This window comes from Sinocyclocheilus grahami, unplaced genomic scaffold (genome assembly GCF_001515645.1).
Source record: "Sinocyclocheilus grahami isolate Dianchi unplaced genomic scaffold, SAMN03320097.WGS_v1.1 scaffold8.1, whole genome shotgun sequence".
In the NCBI taxonomy this organism is placed as follows: Eukaryota; Metazoa; Chordata; class Actinopteri; order Cypriniformes; family Cyprinidae; genus Sinocyclocheilus; species Sinocyclocheilus grahami.
This window is the reverse complement of record NW_015505187.1, coordinates 3,243,031-3,264,206: the sequence shown is the minus strand read 5'-3', so window position 1 is coordinate 3,264,206 and position 21,176 is coordinate 3,243,031. Positions and strand designations below refer to the sequence as shown.

Below are 21,176 nucleotides of genomic sequence, written 5' to 3'. Positions count from 1 at the left end.
AAACGAGTTAGGACTTTGAAAACTTCATGCAATTCCGTCAACTCATTTCCTTGAATCTTTGTGTGTATGTGTATGTTTTAGTTAGGTTTTTTATGTAATCTAGATTAGCCAATAAAATTCATGTTTCATTTATAAACAAGAAGTTTCTTGGCTCATATAATTTTAAGGTTAAACCTATGCCAAACGATCCTTGCTTGCTACCTTAACTCGTAGCTTACTTATAATAATTACCTCTGTTAAGAGCTTACAAATAATCATAACTGTATTTCACCCGTGGCCAGGGAGAATACAAAAGACACATATTAAATTTGTTAAAAGATATTAAGAATCACTGGCTCGCTGGACGACCTTGATTTGAAGTAAAACTAACAAATTTGGAATGGTTTGATCAGGTGGACTTGGGACATTCAGACCCGAGTTCTAGCAAAACCTGAATAAATTAATAATCATCAATTCCCTATAATTACAAATTAATAATGAATAAATAAATGATAATGTCATTACAGAGTGCACACAAATACAAGTAGACCCTTTGCAGTTCCGAATGATGTATACTCTTACCTTTATGAGCCAAAATGACGGCGTATTTTTAAGTTTACACTGTTATTAAAAGAAAATTTTAAAAATGCAAGTGATCGCACTGGCGCCTCCATGTCTTGCAAAGTGCACTTTAGCTTCCACTCTCCACACAAACGATTGGATATGCGCCTAACAACACTCATTTATCTAGGTTAAATGTTTAAATTAATACTGTGAAATGCATAAAGTGTTTTATGTCTGTTTATTTTAGGCAAGTCTTGTTGGTTTGAGAAGGCTAAATTGATCAAACATAATGCTCAACTCACTGTCTGCCGCTGGCTGCTTGGCCATTCCTTTAAAAAATAAAAACTTGAATTTAACAAACATAAAATGTTCCAAACATATTTCTAAATTAACTTAGTAAAGACACAAAAATAAATATGACCACTTTGCCATTCAAATTAAAAACCAAAACTGAATTATTTTAATAGCTGTGTAATGGGGAAGAGAGAGAGAAAAAAGTCACAGTATCCAGTCGGACTCGGGCCGAGAATTCTCATAAGCTGTTGGACAAGGGCCGGGCCCATGCAGAGCTCTATTCGTTCCCTCGTTTCAATTAAAAGTTCCCCCCAGCTCGGCGGGCCCCTACACTGTCCGGGCCCATATGCACCTGCATACCCTGCATAACCAGACGCTACGCCACTGCATCAGCCATAAAATAGTACAATGGCAAATTTGCATATATTAAACATCTAACTTTTATTAACAAAATGAATAAGATAGATATAGACTTGCGTTGTAACCCAAATAGCCTAAATAAGGTATTTCCCCTTATTTAAAACGAATGCTTAGATTGTGGTTCATTGTTATTTTTTTAATGAAAGTCTTCTCGCATTACTCTTGTCACGTGACCTCCCTCCCCCCGTTTTATTTCTCAGCCCCCCCCTGCTCAAAATACGTCCCCACGGCTATGTAGGTAATTCAGCCGGGGATTTTTACGGGGGTGATGACAAATAAACACCGACAATCCGGCATTCGGACAGCAATAAAATCACCGACTACCCCCTGTAAATGTTGAAAATCATTTACGTCCCCCTGATAAATAATTACCATCCGAATAGGGCTTAAGATGGTCCTTTCAGCAAGATGTGTTGGAGTGAGCACTTGCTGTGCACAGAAGTTTTGTGTGGTATTTTGCCTTGTGTGTGTCATGCGGTTGTGTGAATTAGCAGTGCGTGAGGCATGTCTGGTGTGTATGGTTTGTTTAGATGCCGTGTGTGTGCTGTGGTTGGCTGGGTGGCAGGTGATAAAGGCTGAGTGGACAGATAGGGGATGAAAGCCGTGCAGGTGTTTGGCTGTGAATGGACAGGGAACCTCTCCAGCCCCCTGGCATTTCTAATGAAACCAAACGGATGCATGCGTGTCTGTGTGTGTGTTCACGTCTGGTCTTTGAAGCCACAGGACAAAGACTAACCTTTAACTCAAGGTAGCTTGCTGCTGAAGCTGGCCTCAGACTCTCTCTCTTACTGAAGTCACAGGGAGCAGCGTTCTTCAGATCTGAAAATGAAAGAGCAGAGGTTAAAAAAACAACTAATATATCATTTTTAATCTATACATTCCCGGATTTCAAAAATAAATAAAATAAAATAAAATGATTTTCCCCATTGGTTTTTTATTTGAGAATAAAATGTAAAAAACATAATAATTAGAAACAGCAGAGAGGAAACCATAGACGTTCTTATGGAACAAACAATAGACTCAAACGTAAGCATTAAGAAATAACCCATAAAGCCAGTGTCATTTCCTCCAGTTGATTTTCCAATCAGCTGGGTAATCTCACTCTCTCAGTGGGGAAGACAAGTTTGGTATTGATAGGTTGGTTTCACAGCTGACGTCCTAGATGTTCATTTGCAGGCTACTTAAATTGCATAATGTGCTGTGGAACTGGTATAAAGTGCAGTCAGACATCTTCAAACCACAGGTGCTCCCTGTCACGGGCATGGGCTAAAAATGCTGCCCATAGAGCAAGGGCTCGAGAAGAGCTCTGGACACACACCCCCCAAAAAATAAAAAATATCATTATTTACTCACCCTCATGTTGTTCCAAACAAGGCAAGACAAAATAGCACTATAAATTCACCATAAAAAAAATTAATACAATGAATTCAGACAAACTACTCGTTTAGCATTCTGTTTTTCACAAACTACGTATACAGTAGGGAACACAGCATATTCGGACGCAATGACTGTAAATCTTCCTCTCCACTGTAGTTCTCCAATGTTGTTTGTGAATCTGCGTATTACAACTTGTACAACATGTTTTCTTATATATTTGTGAAAACTATTGTCATTTGGTGTCACATGACTCATGAACCTGCTGATCTGCTGTACAGATGTGACTAAACGATTTGTTCATGAATCAGACTTACATGGTTTTCTGGTTAACTCACTGACTCAGTGATTTGGTTGCAGTGGATGTTTGCTTAACATCTCCCTGGAGGGAAAGATTATCAGTGAATAATGACTTTAGTAGTGAATAAATAATGAATTGAGGTTTGTTTCTCACGCAAAGCTTTCATATGACCTCATAAGACTTGGCATATGTTTTATTTATAGAACACTATTATGGTGATTTTAAAGTGTTCATAGCTGGAGTCACTATGTACTGAAATAAGCCATGTAACAATTCTTCAAAATTGTCCTTTTGTGCTCCACAGAGAAAAAAAAAAACATGGAACATGAGGATTTTAACAACAACAACAACAGTCTTTTCATTTTTGGATGAACTATTCCTTTAAAAAAGATACACTCCTGAATTCTCCTGGAAGCAAACAGAACACTCTTTTCAGAGCGCACACATTTGACTAAAGCTATTTGAATACTAGGACGAATTGTACTATTCAACGGGCAGCATGTGGCAGCCAAACAGAGCAGATTGTTGAGGTGACTATTTAAAGTAATCATATGGACAAGCGCACACAGACTAGATCGTTTTCGTGTTTTTAATGTGAAAATGAAAAAGTGATTTGTCTTTGTCAATGGTGAAGCCCAGGTTATTGATAACACAGCGTGCGCACAGCCGCAACATCTTTGAGAAAGAGAAAGCCATGGAGGGAGGGGGAACAGACCGAGTTTCTCATCCATATCCTCTCTCTCCTCAGAGGCTCTTTATCCAGGCTTTGATGCACAGATTAAAAGCTATTTCTTCAGACTGGCAGGTGTGGAAATGCAATGCATGGATAGACAATCACATATGGAAAAAATAAAACAAAGGCCCAACCTTTTATCAGGCGAATAAATAACACCGTTGTTGGCACTGGGACAAGCATGCCAAGATCTACTGAATTATTTCTCTTGTATTAACATAAATGGGGGAATTCGTGAATAATGACGTGTACCTGCTGTCACTTTTTAATTTGCACACACACTGACTGCATTGTTTAAATGTAGACTCACTAAAAAAAATAAAAATTTATCACGTAACAGCGCAAACATGTACACAAAATCAATCCTCTGGATTGGTTCTGAGTGCTAGGTTGTGACGGATGCAGTAGATTACCATGATTTGGCATACAGTATTTTACAGCATCATTCCTACATGTTTCATGATCAAGAGGAAATGTATGCAAACATATATTTTAAATAAATAATTTTAAATGTATAAACTACCATTCAAAAGTTTTTTTTAAATAAGAATTTTATGCTCGCGTTGCATTTTAACTGATCAACATATACAGAAAAAAACAGAAACACTATGAAATATTATAATTTAAAATTTAAAATATAATACTTTTATATTTCTAAATGCGTTTTATATTTATAGCACATTTATGGTTTTCTTTACCAAGAAAGTGGCAAGATGAAAACCACTATTTTCTGTTTCAAACTTTCACATAGCATCTTTAGGTTATAATAACATAAAAAATTCAAATCCAGATTTTGATTTTCAAAGATTTATTATAAAATGTTATCATTTTTTCCCCAAAACGCAATAAATTCATGACACTTTTTTAAAAATTCAAAATGCAATAAATACATTGAATCAATATAAAAGTTATTTTTCATATTGAAACTGTTGAAAATACATAACATAGTAAGTTGATCCACATATGACAGCCTCTGAACTTGGTCAATACTAATCTTATATGCAGGCACTGGACTAAAAATACATTCAATCAGTCATCGCTCCCAAAATGAATTCAACGGGTCATCTTGTTAATGCTATAAATTAATTACAACAATAAATGAAAATTTCATCATGAACATACATGAACAACAATATCACATTAAACCACAGAAATTCCAAAATGACATTTCCCTTACATTCAACTTTCAACATTTATGGCATTAATAAAAACACTTACACTGACAAGCTACGCAATATCACGTTCATAATCGAATGTGACTCATCTGCGATTATGAACGTGATATAGCAGTGATCTATGGCTCTGTGTATTAAATGCCGCTCCATCTGAAAGCACGTGATGGAGATTTACTATTCACAGAAGCGGCTTTACTGACGAGATGAGCATGACAATCACATGCGATTTATCGTGCAGCCCTAAGTTTGTTTGTTGATCACAAAGTACAAAATAGATGAGGAAAACTAGGATGCCGGGTGTATTCAAAGTACCGCCATTACTGTCTACAAGGCGTGGAATGGTGCGCTGTGATTGGTTGTTACTGTTTACAGTGCGTGGAATGGTGTGCTGTGATTGGTTGAGCGGATATATCGCATTCTGCAGAGAAGGGAGACTGGCGTTTGTCGCGTTTTGGAAAAAAAGGGAGAAAACATGACAGAATAACTCGGTGGATATCGCATTTTGCATAAAATTAAAAATGGACTTTTCAATACCGGCCAGATACAATACTGATTTTAGCGGAAACACAATAATAAAAAAAAAGGCGTTTATCGCGTTCTGGAACCATACTCTTTATATATACATATACATATACACATATGCATATATATATATATATATATACACACACATACATACATACATACATACATACTGTATGCACACACACACATATATATATTATTTATAAATAAGTTATTTATTCAGCTAATATTCCAGTCTTCAGTGACATTTCTTATTATTGCTTAATATTTTTGTGCAAATATATTATGAATAGAATGTTCAAAAGAGCATTTATTTGAAATAGAAATCTTTTGTAACATTAGAAATGTATTTAATGTAGTTTTTATTAAATGTAATACATCCTTGCTAAAGCACTTATGTCAGACTTGTGAATGCTAGAATAAATATTTTAAATAAATAAAATGTTTTCAATAAATAACAAGGACACAATTAAATATAATTTGCATAGAAAGGCAGCCTGTTTGCATAATCTCTTCTTAATAACCCAGCAAGGTCATGTAAACGCCTTAAAGAGTGTTTTATTCGGAAAAGCTCATAAACTGTTTAAGCAAACACTTGGAAATTTGCATTTTGGAAATTTGCCAAAAATGGTGGCAAAAAATGTAAAATGTATTGGTAACACCTCCTTTATGTAAACGCTCTTGCTTTTGATAAATCAACGTCAGTGTCAATATATAATTAGTAGAAGAAGTGTTTCTGAATGTCGCTGATGTTGACCCACACTTTGCGGCGTGCTTTAGGTATCACTTGTCCCTGTTGCCCGGCTGTGGTCGTGTTCCAGCTTTGAGTCCATTAGAGTTGCTTTGAAACTACTTATGTGAGGTCTGAACTGCTGCCAGAATGAACAGCTGCTTCGGCGTGTAAATCATCCTGTATAATGCAGAGGCTGTAAGCATGAGAATGCCCAGCATCCCTTTCCACCAATCAATGAAGCGCCAGCAATCTGACAGTCCCTACCGACAAGCTCTCGAAACAAACGACACAAGTGGCACAATGATGGTCCCTGATGCCCGTTTGTCTGCTGTCTACCTCACCAGTTAATTAGTTTCAGATGTTTTTTATGTTTGTGGCTGTGAAAGAATGACTTGTCATTCAACATCCCTGTCTCTTACAGTTTCCTTTCATGACTGGCTTCTCTCTTCATCCCTCATTCTCTTTCTTTCCTTCAGTTCTGCTCTACATCATTGTTTCTGTTTGGGAAGCTGCCATGTCCTCGTTTACGTTCTTTGCAGTTCTTGCCGAAAATGGGGTCGCATTAAAATGAGAATGAAATGCCAATGTTAACTTTGGCAACATATTGCCAAGTGGTCTTAGTCAGCCTTTTGTTGACTTTTACTCACATTTTAGTATTTTCATGTTTTCTTTTAAAAAATGATCCCATCTAAAAAAAATTCACATTGATCTTCAAAGTTTCATTTATTCAGCCGTTTCATCATCAGATAATTTCATGTCTCACTGTGTATCAAGTTTGATACGAATTGCCTCAATTGAACAAGCGATATATGCCTCAATCGTGTCTTCTGCGCAAGTTGAAAAATGTCAACTCGAGCAGAAAATTCACATGGCACGTTGTCATGCAAGCCAATCAGCGAATAACTTATTGACACATCCCATTTGACAGTCCAGTTTTATCAAAAAAAGGAGGAGAGTATTACACAATGTTTTAATTCACATGAGTGACACAAAACACATCCCACGAGTAATATAGAGTGATAACGCGATGCGTGTGCACATACCATAAGGCTATGCTTACACTAATGTGCTTTGGTTTTAAAACGGCGTTTCAAACTGAAAACAAAATCTTAGTCCATACTGGCATTTCCACTGCATTCAGAAAATGTGACCATTCATGCACACTGTAGCATCAAGCTACATAAAGCAATTTATAAGATTTATACTACACTTTTACTCAAAACTGACTTTAAACCATCATTGTGTGTTTATAACTTTTAACATACAAATCATATACTGTCGTAATTATTAGCTTCATGTTTCATCCGTAGACATGTTTTTCTGGGTTTCTTCTGTACAAAACTAAACACGGAAGTGTAATACACATTCATCATCGGAGACAGCGGGTTATGAACGTGTAATATGATTGACATATGAGCAGCGATTGAGCATCTTCTGAGGAGAGGAAGAGAAAACTCAGGCAGACAGCACTGGAATCAGCTAATGCTCATCAGCAAATTACTGGAAAATTAATAGAAATTATGATTCTGTACGCTTTGTGTTTTAAAATGGAAAATGCACTAGTGTAAACATAGGCTAAAAGATGTGGAAACTGAAAACAATTTGAACGTTATTAAAACTATTTGCACTTATTTATTTTGTTGGTTACATTTTGTTCCTTTGTGCTTTTTTTGTGCAATGTTAATCTTGAGAAAACTGATCAAATATCGAAAAACGTATCATTTAGGAACCGGTATTGAAGTCAAGGTATCGGTACCGATATTGAATATTTTTTAACGATACCCAGCCCTAGTTACAGATGAGAATGGATAAGAAAAAAAATGCTCTTCATTAACTTTAAAAGCCTCAAATAGTGTGGCTTTTGTGATCTCGAAAAAATAACCTCAGACCTATAAGTTGAGCTCTTTGTACTTTGTACTTGTGGTTTGTAAGTAACCACCTAGCAACTACCCAGAAAACACATAGCATCACATCACATTTTCTTTTCTTTTTTTTCTTCTTCTTTTTTTTTGGTCATCTTGGAAAATAACAGTGTGATTTCCATGCCCTGGTTTTGTTCAGTCAACTATGCTTACCCCAGCTTAGCATTTCTCATTACATGCCTGTGCACAGCATCCCTTAAAAGGTCAATGATTGTAATAGAACCAAAGCCTGCGTTGAATGATGTTAGCCTACAAGCAGCCAGAATGGGTTTACTTGCTATCATGAGGCCACCCAGCGCAACCGCTGCAGATGGCACTGTGATATATTTCATATCCATGTGTTTCTGAACAGAGGAAAGGGATTAAATTCAATCCATGTCTATTAATTGCTTTCACGTCCCGATATGTAACAACAAGCACAGGACATGGAGACAACAACTCCGTGGCTTTTGATTAAAAGCTGTGTAGGAGCAGTAGTGTGTATGACTGCAGAGCCAGCTGACCCATGTGACTTGCCACTGCCAATTGTGACAGGCATCCATTTGATGATTATCCAGGAGGACACCCGAGACCCAGTTATGTCTACAGGTGTGCATGTAGGCCCATGTAGTACACAGACTATCTATCTATCTTGAAAAACTATTTTCCAAGATAGACACCCCAAAATGAGACATATAATTCAGTTTTCGTTTTTGAAGGGGTTATAATGTTATAGTCATAGGTGTCATTTAGAATAGCCCCACCACTTTTAGTCATAGCCAATTTTGTCCCCACGACTCTTAGTGAAAATGGCTCACTAAGATGTGTCTAAAAAAGAAACAGCACATACAAGTGCCTAGCAGGAGTTTCACGGCATCCGTGTTATAACGAGTGGAGATCTGGTGCTAGACTTTATTTTTAATGTTGCCTTCAGTAGTGGAAAGTGACAGTAGCAATGTTCTCTCCTCACACTGCAGTCTATCGATTTTCCATGGCTGTCTGTCCATTCTAGTGAAACCACTACATGAAATGTAAACAAATATGTTTCTACTGCTAATACAGATCCACTGACATAAATAATAAATTATTTTAGGCCACATTAAAACCCACAAATCCCTCATACTCTAAAGGAAATCATTAGCACTACACCAACACAAGACCCAACTTAATTCGTATTGTTTACCCATGCATTTATCCAAATAAAAACTTGGAATGATGCTATCAAATAATTTTTTTTACATAAAATAATAATATCTAATAAAAGCATAATAATAATAATAATAATTATGAACAATAATTAAATAAATGATCTATTATCTATTATTATTATTATTATTATGCTATGCAAGTGATTTTTCAACATTTCTAATCTTAATCTGGTATGAATTTCATTTCAGTTTTTACTGACAATACTACAAACTTGGGCCCGTATTCACAAAACATTTTATCTTACCACTTAAGAGTTCTCCTAAATAGCAGTAAACGTTTTTAGCTAAGAGTTTTCTCTTAAAATCTATTCACAAAGCTGCTGAGACAAACTTTTACTAAGGAATAGACAGAAGTCTTAAGCTAAGAGTAAGGGCGGGGTTGACCTCGTTGCTATGGATGATGTCAGCATGCTTACTAACTATACACACAGTGATTGGCTGATAGTCTCTGTCAGAGATTTATTCATGGAAATATTGTAGAGCACAATATTATGTTGCCATATTCAAATAAAGATTTTAAAATGCAGGATAAGTGTCACTAATTAAACACGTATATGTTCAGCTTATTGTCAGCCTCTTACATGTATGCTTCTCAAAACAGCCTTTTAATTAACAGAGTAGAATAATCATGGCTGATAGTAATGCATGCAAACGTTAAAAAAAAACTGGACGCAAGAACAGCTGTTACTTCTTGCCCAACTGGTTAATGAAAACAAGAATATAGTCAAAGGAAAATTTGGAGTTGGGGTAACCTCAAAAACCAAAGGTGATGCCTTTTTAAAAGGTCATTATCATCAAATGTTTCTAAAATGTTTACGTTCAGAGGCAGATTGTCAGCAGCAGTCATTTTAGGAATAGTTTGTGGCTTGGTCTTAGTGACTTAGGAGTCCTCTTCACTACTCCTAACCTTTCACAGATTTAGGAGCTAGTTTTAGCGCTAAAATGCTTTGTGAAATACTCTTAGAGCAAAAATTTAGGAGAACTAAATTTAGGATTGACACGCTCATTATTTTTCAGATTTTCTCCTAAATCAGCGAGTTATGAGCTACTTTTAGCCTTAAGATGTTTTGTGAATACGGGGCCTGATCCCTTAGAGTGGACTATTGTCAAAAATAAACAAATAAAATCAAATATTTGTTTTCCACCTAATTAATGTTCATGACCAAAGCCTTCTCCATTTCTGATGTCCCAACCATCAAATAACTGTTACCAATTTCTCTGTTAATAATGGCATTCAAAACCTACAGGGATAACTTGCCTCAGTGTTTGCAGTCATTAGACAAAATCTCATAATAAAATGCTGAAATACAGCTGGCGATATTTGCTAAAAGAAACAGATCATTATGTTTAGAAATGGCTGGGGCAGCTTTCACCCTGGAGTGAAGCAGAGCAGGTTGTCAGAGCAATGATGAGGGTGTGACTGTCAGACGAGCAGTGTGCACTAGCTCTGGCACGTCCTACCACAATCACTGCAGAATAGCTGGCTAACAGCCTCCGAAATGATTGGGAACCATCCCTCCATCCAGACCTCCAAAGCCTGTGTCCAAAGCACAAGACCTCCTCAGCTGGAGGGAGACCAGAGCCGGCCATCTGCCCCGACTGCGGCCGACTCATTATACTGAGGTGATTTCCACAGTGACGTCACAATACGTAAACATGCGCCGTTAAGGATGCATTGCTGTGGATAATTTGGGCAGAGCACAGCATGATAGACGGCAATAAATGATTCGGTGACTTATCTTCTTTTTTCTTACTTTATCCCCAACATTCATCTCCAGCTATTTGATAGTCTGATATTGGAAGACAAAAGCAGCTCATTTGAGAGATGTGTCACCCTACCCTGCTGATTTCCACTGAGCCGCTTTCAGTCGCCGATTTAAGTTACTCTTCAGGCACTGTCAGCCAACAACAATCCCTGATACAAAATTAGCATATTTTTGAAACAAAATCAGTTGGACTTTTTTTTAGTTCTAGCATTAGCTCCAAAAATGGTTTTATTCTACATTAATTTAATTAACAATATTGTTCATTTTAATAATTGTTTTATTTATTTAAAGCAGGGGTCACCAGACTCAGTCCTGGAGGGCCAGTGTCCTGCAGAGTTTAGCTCCAACTCTAATTAAGACTGAACCAGCTAATTAAGGTCTTATTAGGTACTTGAAACTTCCAGTCAGGTGTGTTAAGGCAGGTTGGAGCTAAACTCTGCAGGACACCGGCCCTCCAGGATCAAGTTTGGTGACCCCTGATTTAAATTAATATCTCCTGCATATTATATACAGTAAATGAAATACCCTAGTGAAATATAAATATACAAAAACATTTTGAAATACATGCTAAGTTTACTACAAATACATTTACATATATACATACTTAATAAAAAATACCTTGCAATTGTACTTTTAGTATACTAAGGACCATATTTACTAACAACTTGCGCCAGCGCAAACCGTCTTTTGACGTTAAAACAGTACTGTCAGGATTTACTAAAGACACACAGGGAAAAATTTGTGCTGAAAGGCATGGACACAGTTATTTTTGCACCTGACCTTATTGAATATTACTTATTGAACATTTGTAGGAGTTTCCCTTTCAGATGCAAAATTTATGGGAGGAAAGTATTAAAATGAATCACGCAATGCAATTTACTAACGTTTACGCTCGTCAAAATACTGGTATTTGCGCCATTATTTAACGCCCAAAAAAAGCATTTCTTAAAGCAGGCGGTAATTTGCGCTGCTCTTGGTGGATTGCACTGGTCATTATGGAAATGATCTATCTATCTATCTATCTATCTGATATTGGAAGATGAAAGGTGCTCATTTGAGTGAAGGTGCCACTGATTTCGTCAAGTCACTCTCATTTATTCAAAGTTACTCTTCGGGCACTGTCAGCCAACAACAACCCTTCCCATCTTTCCCTGCTGTCACTCCACTGAGACAAGGTTTTCTGGCTTCAGAAGAATGCCATTCACAAGTCATACACTGTGCTCACTGTGGCCTTTCATTTCAAACAGTGTGTGTGTATGCGTGTGTGTGTGTGTGTGTGAATGTCAGGGCCACAGAGCATTATAAATCGACTGAGGGGAGCTTAGTGAGTGGTTTGATGGAGGAATGGATGACAAATAAGAACAGTGAGATGCCTTTTATTGTCGCCAGTAGAGTCTATCCATTTCTCTTCTCTTTCTATGACTTTTTAAATCTGTTTTCTCCTCAAGGCCACCCCCCACCCTTCCTTCTTTGACGTGCCACAGCGCTAGAATCATAAGTCTGGAGGAAAGACACGCCGCACCCAGTTAAGAAGTGATTTCTGCGCCGTGCCTGGATTACTTATCCCAACATGACACATTTGCCATCCTCTGCCTCTCCACTGTAATGGCAGCTCCTGGAGTGAGTAATTATAAACTCAAATGTTTGTGTTAAATCGCGACCTTGTGGCACGGCTCCAGAATCTGTTCCATGTTTACAACTAATAAGACAAGATTGTCTTTGGTAATCAACTAAAAGATGCCCTGCCTTGTAAGGAGACAAATATTCTCAAATATCTGCTTACATACTCTGTAAGTGTGCCTGCTAAGGAGGAATAAACAGCATATGTACTGTAGTGCCCTGATACAAATTAGCATAGTTTTGAAACAAAACCTACAAAAACATAATTAGCATTTGTGTGTAAGCAACTGTATTGTTTATTTTAATAATTGCATTTAAATGTCTATATTTTATTCAGTAAATTAAATACAGTTACTTAAGCATGGCTGATAATGTTTGACTTTAAAAAAAATATATATATATACAAATTTACATTTACATGGATCATATACATTTTACATCATTTAAAAATATTTATTTGATTGATTGCAGATTTGTGTTTGAGTTTTGATGAATGAAAAACAAACCAGTGCTTTAAGTTCATATAACTGGTATTGTTACAACTTCATTAAAAAATCACGAAAATAAAAAAATCTGAAACTGACTCATTCATCCTGTAGATATTATTCTCATCCATCTGACCCTTCAATAGCTTTGTCCTTGTGCATCACAAGCTTTCCCAGAAGCTGAAATATATAAATATTCTGCCTTAAATTGTGTCTTTTCAAGAGGACTTGTGCCCTGCGCTTCAACAGCTCCACGATAGTGGTCCTGAGGCCATCCATTCAAGCTCTCTTTTTTAAAGCAATACCTCTGGCAATGCAGTATCTCCAAGGCAGCCTTTTATTCTCGAGAAGGGCTCTGTCCTCTACTGGTAATGCCACCTGAGTAAACAGGATTTACCTTGATAAAGACAAACAATGTTTTCTCCATATTCAAGGTACTTTAGTGATGACTCATTCTTAATGGAATGGGATTCAAAAAACTTCGGACAATGCGTTCAGTGGGTATCAACAGTGATTCAACCAACAGTCTGATCATGGAGAAAAGTGGTAAACAGTTCTCTCTCTCAAAATGAGGGGACTGAGAAGACAGGCTACTCGTATACATGTGGGAGGAAAGAAACATTTTGGAGAGAAAAATGTGCTTAGAAAATGGAGTGCTTGGTACGTTTCTCCAAGGGTCACATGACCAGCTGAAAAGTGTCACTGGTCATGTCACTGATTTCAGCCACATCCATTAAGGACAAATTAATTCTATCCTGAAAGAGAGCACTGGTGAAGGCTAATAAATGGACTACATCCAAATGAATGACTGACGTTTAGAAAACTCTCACAAAAAAGACTGGTAAGCATAACATAAGCGAGAAATACCTTGCATTTATCACAGTTTGGTTATGATCTTTGTCATTTGCCCTCAACAAAGTTCAATATTACTTAATACAAGGTGGTGCATTTGATATAATATCTAAAGGAACAAGAGTGGAAACAAACGAGAAACTGGGTAAAACACACAAAACCTAAAGCAAAATTGAGAAGAAAGACAATTTTATCTGAGTTCAAAGCCATGATGTGAATGCAGTGGAACATCACAAAAAAACTGCTTTTTAATGAGTTTTGAATGGGTCTTTTTTATTTGTTTTCCACTAAAACATCTAAAAATCCTTAAAACAAGATACATTTACTTGAGAAGCAACCCTGAATAACACATTAAGACTTGTTTTCATAGATTATGTTTAAAAAATAAGCACATTTGTTCTTCCTGCTTTTTTAACTTGAACATGTTTGTACTAAAAGAAGGGGAAAATATGTCAGTGAAGTAAGGCAAAACACACCGTATTAAAGATGTATCTCTGAAAACAAATCTCAATGTGTTATGCAGTGTTGCTTCTCACAGAAATGCACTTCGCTTCATGGATTTTAACTGGAAAATTCTCAAATATATTAAGAAAATGATTTTTTTGGAGTAAACAAACTAATGTAAGTTTTGAGACAATCCTTTATGAAAAAAATGAAAATGAAATGAAAATCAGAAAACCAATTTTAAATGAACATTTTCAAAAGAAGATTAGACATGAATTGAAGGGGCGGAAGTGCAAAAGAACAACAAATGACAAATTGTTAAGGGGAAAGAGATTTCAACTTCAACCAGGAAGTTGATCAAGACAGCAAAATACCATAATCTGGTATACCAAAATGGCAACAAAATATGATTGGAGCAAATGTTAAAAACCCAATTTGATTCTTTACTTAAAGACTGACTGGGGTGACAAAACCTACATGTACAAGTTACACCACAAAAAAAAAAAAAAAAAGGTCTAACTTTAATTTGGCTAAAAGCAGTCTTATCTGACATGGAACAAAAATGACCACGCTTACCCTTCTAAAATGGAATGGAAAAAAATTTGTCTTTTTAAAGCTCAGTAACAATTCATGCATGATCAAGACAGCAAAATACCATAATCTGGTATACCAAAATGGCAACAAAATATGATTGGAGCAAATGTTAAAAACCCAATTTGATTCTTTACTTAAAGACTGACTGGGGTGAAAAACCCTACATGTAAAAGTTACCCAAAAAAAAAAAAAAAAAAAGGTCTAACTTTAATTTGGCTAAAAGCAGTCTTATCTGACATGGAACAAAAATGACCACGCTTACCCTTCTAAAATGGAATGGAAAAAAATTTGTCTTCTTAAAGCTCAGTAACAATTCATGCATTGTGCAAATTATTAGCATTTGGGAACCTGTCATTATTTTTGCAATCCCATTTGGTGCCACTAGTGGTTCAGCGATGAGACACTTCACTTTAAATACAAGGACTTAGTGTAGAGGGGTCTCCTGATTGAGAAACCAGCCTGGGTGGGAAGGAAGGCGTGTTGGAGGAGAACTGGGTAACAGCCATCTCCAAACAACCTGGCATGAGGCGCATCAGGGAGCTATTTGCTCCAACCCTCTGTACGACTCCCATTGTTATTGCCAAAAGCTGCACAGGAACAAATCCATTCGAGTTGGGTGCCTGCATTCCCCGTCCGAAAGCCTGGAATCACCACATCTACCTCCCATGCTCAGCCTGGCTCCACCAGGTCACCATTTTGTCACTGGAACGGTGACACTGCATCTAAATCACATTCATTCTGGGACATGCCAGGCAGTACAAAGGAGATTAAACAGGATGTGTCAATAATCTCTGGTGGATTGGCTGCCTGGCAAAGGGCATCAGCAGACATGGCGAGGAATACGAGGGGTGTTGTTGTTTGAGGAGACAAGCTTTACACTTCAGTAGGTTCGGGCTTTGGACTCTGTCATGTCCAAGGATGGCAGATTCGCATTGCCTACTTACCCCGTTGTAGTGGTGATGTGAAGTAAAATTATTGTTATTCTACCATATACATGAACTTTCCAACAGCACTTGTCCAGCGGCTGATGAGTATGAATATTGATGTTGATGGCTGGGAAAATACAGCTTGAATGCTGATCAACTGTGACAGAACTGTGGTCCCTGAACTCCATTTTCAGAGGCAGACAAGATAAACAAAGGAAAAGTGAGACAGAAATTGAGAGAATGGCCATCAGAGAGCAGCAGTGAAATGCAGCTTCTGAATTGTAGAGTTTTTAAGTTCAAGATTACCAACTCATCTACAGTTGTGTCCTTTTATAAAAGATATGTAAATTAAGTGCAGTAGGGGTTGGCAGCCAACAATGTTTTTCTTACTCATTTCATCTTATGCGATCATTATCCATGGGTTTGGGTAGAAAAGGACTCAGCTGCATGGCCAATTTCACAGCCAATTCACAAGCGCTCCTCGTTTACAAAAATGAGGAGTGGTACGCCATATTAACGCTTTATGAAATGTCTTTATGAAGTCTCGGTGCATAAATAGCAAACTGAGATCAATTTGGCACCAAATGGAGCACCATCAAAATGAAAACACAACTTACGTTTGAAATTTGCTTTGAAAAATCAGTCAGGTTCAGAGCACTATGGAGAACTTCAGAGGATGTGCTGCTATTAGCAAAGAAGTCACAATCTTGTATACTTTCCAGTGCATTTTTGAAGCTTTTTGGAGTCTGCATTTAGATTTTATTTCTGAAAAGGACAAAGCAGCATTCTCATTCTCATGCTGAATGATAACCACGCTGCAAGACGGATCCTCACTAAGTGCACCTGCAAACATTGTTTCAAAATAGGGTCTAAATTGTTATAGTGTTTCATTTTGGTTCAACTAACGTTTCAGAATGGACCAAAATTTGTAATTAAAAGTCACATGTCGTTGTGGTTCCTGTCCAGTTGTGTTGGTGAGGATCTGAGTGTAATTGTACTGTCCACATATGCCTACTATGGATGCACCAATATAAAAATTTTGTCCAATATCAATAATTACAGTACTTTCATTTTATGGACAATAACGGATGAATGGGCAATATTGAAATTATATAATATTTTGCTAAATAAAAAATAAATCACTAAACACTAAAACACTTTTTAGATGTTTTTTGCTAAATCAGCTGCTTTCAACTAGTTTGGGCTGGTTTTTAGCCTTTTTTTTTTTTTTTTGCTAAACTGGTTTTATCTATTTCAAGCCAATTTAAGGTTTGTCTACAAACTTTTTTATCCAGTTACAGTACTTCCATTTTTACAGTACTTCCAGATGAATGGCCAATATTAAAATTATATCATCTTTCACCTAAATAAATTAAAAGTATAATATAATAAAAATTTAAAAATATTTAAATTATAGAAGTTAATTTAGGCATCACAGCATGATAATTTACTGAAATATGAATGTTCATTCTGATTTGCTAAAGACTACATTGCATTTAACATTGTTATTAACTTATTAGTGAGATCCTAAGAATCTTTAAAATAATCCTAAATAATCTAAATGTATAATTAAAGGAAATGATCATGTACAGTTAAATATTGGAAAATAAATATATAAATAAATAACACCAATATGGTTAAAATATACAAGGTTCCAAAACAAATGCTTCAAACAATGTGTGAAAACGCCCTAAGATTAGCAGTTTTATTTCAATATATCCAAGCATACAGATTTTACTGTATACCCATGTACCTTTGGTACAGTTGTCTAAACCTGTCTGATTATGGAAAGAACTGAGTGCGGGTTTAATATCAGACAGATCAGAATTTCAGCTCCTGCTGCACCAGTTCTCTATTGTTATCTGTGTACCTCTCTGCAATGATCATGGGGATGTATCTAAAATCTTTAATAAATTAACAAGAAAATGCCTGGAAATGTGTAGAATTGTGTATGCAAATGAGTAATAAAGTTAATATGGGTTTCATACAGTGTTGAAGTAACAAACAGCTACAGTAATGATTGGGTTTGAATCTGACAAGGATTCAAAGGCAACTGTAAAGTGGTCCACTGATCATAAGGGGTCTTCTTGGTTCACCACATATGCCAAATAGATGTGTGTGAGTGCGCATAATGACTGGTTGTGCATGCAAACTCGTGTGCAAAAAGGGTTTCTACTAGATTTCATTTGAGCATGTGTGTGGGCAAGCTTTTACAAATGGGGCAGTAAGGAGGTATCCATGGTGACGACGAGGATGGACCCATACTGCCCATGAGTTGCAGCTCTTAGCTGGGAGCTAGTAGTGCCATTTTCCCACCTCGCTGCCTGATTGGAGGAGAACAGCATTGGGGAGGAGGTCTTGAATATGACTCACAGGAAGAAGGAAATAATACATTGATTTAGTATGTTATCCATACATGCATCTGTTCCTCCTCTTGTAACCTTGTGACGAAGTACAAGGAGCATCAAACGCTATGCAAGGAAGACAAGAGCTGATCACACCACTTTGATCTTTATCACCTGTTCATTAGCGCCCTTGACCAGCAAGATCAGAACAATTGCCATGACTATACTAGCAAATCTTACTGATGCGGTTAACCCATGTCAATTACCACGAAATGGAAACATCAGAGGGTGTACAGTGCCTCTCTACATTATTAGAGGAATTGTTCACCCAATACAAATTACAATTATGTCCTTATTTACTCACTATCACTTCATTCTAATTGACATGACTTTCTTTTGTCAAACACAAAAGGTGAAGGTTTATTAAATATTCTGGCTATTTGAGGATTTAAAGTGAAGCCAGTCTCAATAATCTGTTTACAAATCAAACTGAACCAAATCTCACTGGCTCAATGATGAACAGTTCACTGGAGTGAAAAATTACCAGCAACTACTGACACATTTTGGCTACTGTATGACTTACAGTGCACAAGTATGAAAAAGTATTTACAGTATTATTTATATACTATTATAGCATATTAATATATGGAATTACCTTTTATTTCTTTAGTAATTTTAGTACTTTTGTTATGTGCTTTGTCATTATTTTTATGTGTAGGTTTATTTTAAATTCAGTTTAAGTTTTAGTAATTTTAGTACTTTTAGAACTTACCTACACTTGTTTGTTTTCATTACATTTGTAGTTTGACTAGTATATTTACATAGAGAATCCAGAGAATTGTGCTGCAGTGGTTTTACTGAGGTTGAGCGAAAAACCTAGGACTAGTTCGTAAAAATAAATGTTAACAATATTAAAAATTTTGGGTGAACTATCTCCATAATACAGTAGTCATACAGTAGTCTTTTTGTAAGAGTTGCAGTATAAACACTACACAATGATCCTCAAACCCATATAATCTGCTTGATCTCACCATAGATCAATGTGCATGTTTAAATGGTAACCACTAAGCCCCGGCTCCAATGTGCCACATCACAGATGCCTTTAATTTCCATCACAAAGTGGTAAATATGCTCATTTTCTTCTCACTTTCAGAGAAAACAAATATCTCCTTAATCCTCCTTTCCTGTCACATAAAACAGAAGTGACACAATTTGACTTTCAGAAGTGATTTTTTTCAAGTCCAATGAGCACCTTGACACAAATTAGATGAAATCCATTTGAAACAAGGTCAAGTTGACTTCTATCAAATATTCTGCACTCCACCATATAGGCATTGTGTGCTGGCACTCTCTTACCACCAACAGTATTGGGCTTCATTAAGCCTACACAATGCACGACAGCAACAAAATGGAAGCTTAGCATTACAGATTTTTACACAAAGCCAATCAGATTTCCGCCCTCACCTTTTTAATGCGATTTTCCCCCTGGCCTCTCCAAGGGAGGGATCAAAGCAAGCCTAGGCCCAGTAAAAGCTTCACTCAGGGGCCTGGGCGAGTGACTCAGACTTTCATGTACACCCTTATTCTGGTGGTCATTATAGAGAGTGGATGCCCTGTTCTCTTTTCATCTCTAAATGCGGGCCTTTACAGGTGGGTCTGCATGCTGTCTTAGCAATTGGGGCTTGGGGAAGGCAGTTTGTGTTGATTGCACGGTGGGCTTTGAGTAGAAAAGACACAGGGGCCCGTCGCACACTGTGAGGCAGCTAAGGTGAACATAAAACGCTGTGCACAGTGCAGAGTGTAGAAAAATCCAGTTACTGGGGGGAAGTGGTCAAGTCTCTTGTCCCCCTCTGAACGGTATGACCATATACAGTGGGTACGGAAAGTATTCAGACCCCCTTAAATTTTTCACTCTTTGCCAGAGAGAGCCTGTGAAAAGATTTACCTTGGCTTGTTTATTTCCTGCTGATAGCCTGCCCTTTGGTGAGGAACATTCAGCTCAGCAGGCCCAACCACGCATTGCCTGTAGATTGAGACAAGCTCTTATGATGTGAGATGCCTGGAATGCCTTTTTGCAGAATACTGAAACAGCAACTGTAGATATCTGCATTATTAACTGTAATGTTACTGTATCCAAGGTGAAGATGTTTCAGATTTTGAAGCTACCTAGTCTCACACCCTAATGGTGTGCACACCAAAAGTGAATTTAATTATTTGCGCGAGTAGATTCTATACAAAGTCAATGCAAAGATGCAAACTGACGCAAATTTGCGCCGTGCAATGCAAATAACACAAATCGGGCAACACGTTTGCTGCGAATGCGTGATATTTGTCTCAATCGCATCTTTCATGCAAGTTAAAAAAATGTCTACTTGAGCGGAAAATTTGCATGATGCGCCGTTGCACAATCTACGAAGAGCTTATTGATTTTTGTATCAGAAAATAAATCTTTTTATTCACGCGAGTGACATGAAAAACATCCCACAAGTAATCTAAATCAAATATTCACTTCACCGTAACTCCTGACTATAACCATGAATTCTTGTACACTTTTCAGCTTATTTAGGCCAAAACCCATGGTTGTCAATGAAGAGACTTTTTGTCTGACCAAAATATAGCTAGTCAACTACAGTTTTGTTTATTTTATTTTAAGTTTATTTTATTTTATTTTGTCTATTATTGTGCTACCAACTGATTCATATAAGCCTTTAAACAAAAACAAAAAAACATAAAAAAAATTAATAAAATAAAATAAAATAAAGTGCACATCTTCTACAAGCTGAACAGAAATTTTAAAAAATCCCATTTTCTCAATTTGTATTGAATTTGATATAAGATGACAAAAAAGGATGCAGAATTGCAATTAAAATTGGAATGCAAGAAAGAGTAATTACAATGAATTGTAAATCAAATATAATTTTTGGGTGTAGGTTTGAA

At 36.7% G+C, this 21,176-nt stretch overlaps 1 protein-coding gene across 4 annotated transcripts in view; it reads right to left on the bottom strand.

Annotated features, from left to right (window-relative positions):
* LOC107590640 (synaptotagmin-1-like) overlaps positions 1-21,176 on the bottom strand; it is a 237,901-nt gene that overhangs the window by 124,204 nt on the left and 92,521 nt on the right. For 2 of the 4 annotated variants that reach the window (XM_016279544.1, XM_016279553.1), the window contains exons 3-4: positions 20,185-20,262; positions 1,994-2,076 (exon numbers count right to left, since the gene is read on the bottom strand). The gene's annotated coding sequence lies outside the window, so the exon portion shown is untranslated. The remainder of the gene's footprint in view (positions 1-1,993; positions 2,077-20,184; positions 20,263-21,176) is intronic. The other 2 variants (XM_016279534.1, XM_016279526.1) reach the window with 1 other exon arrangement.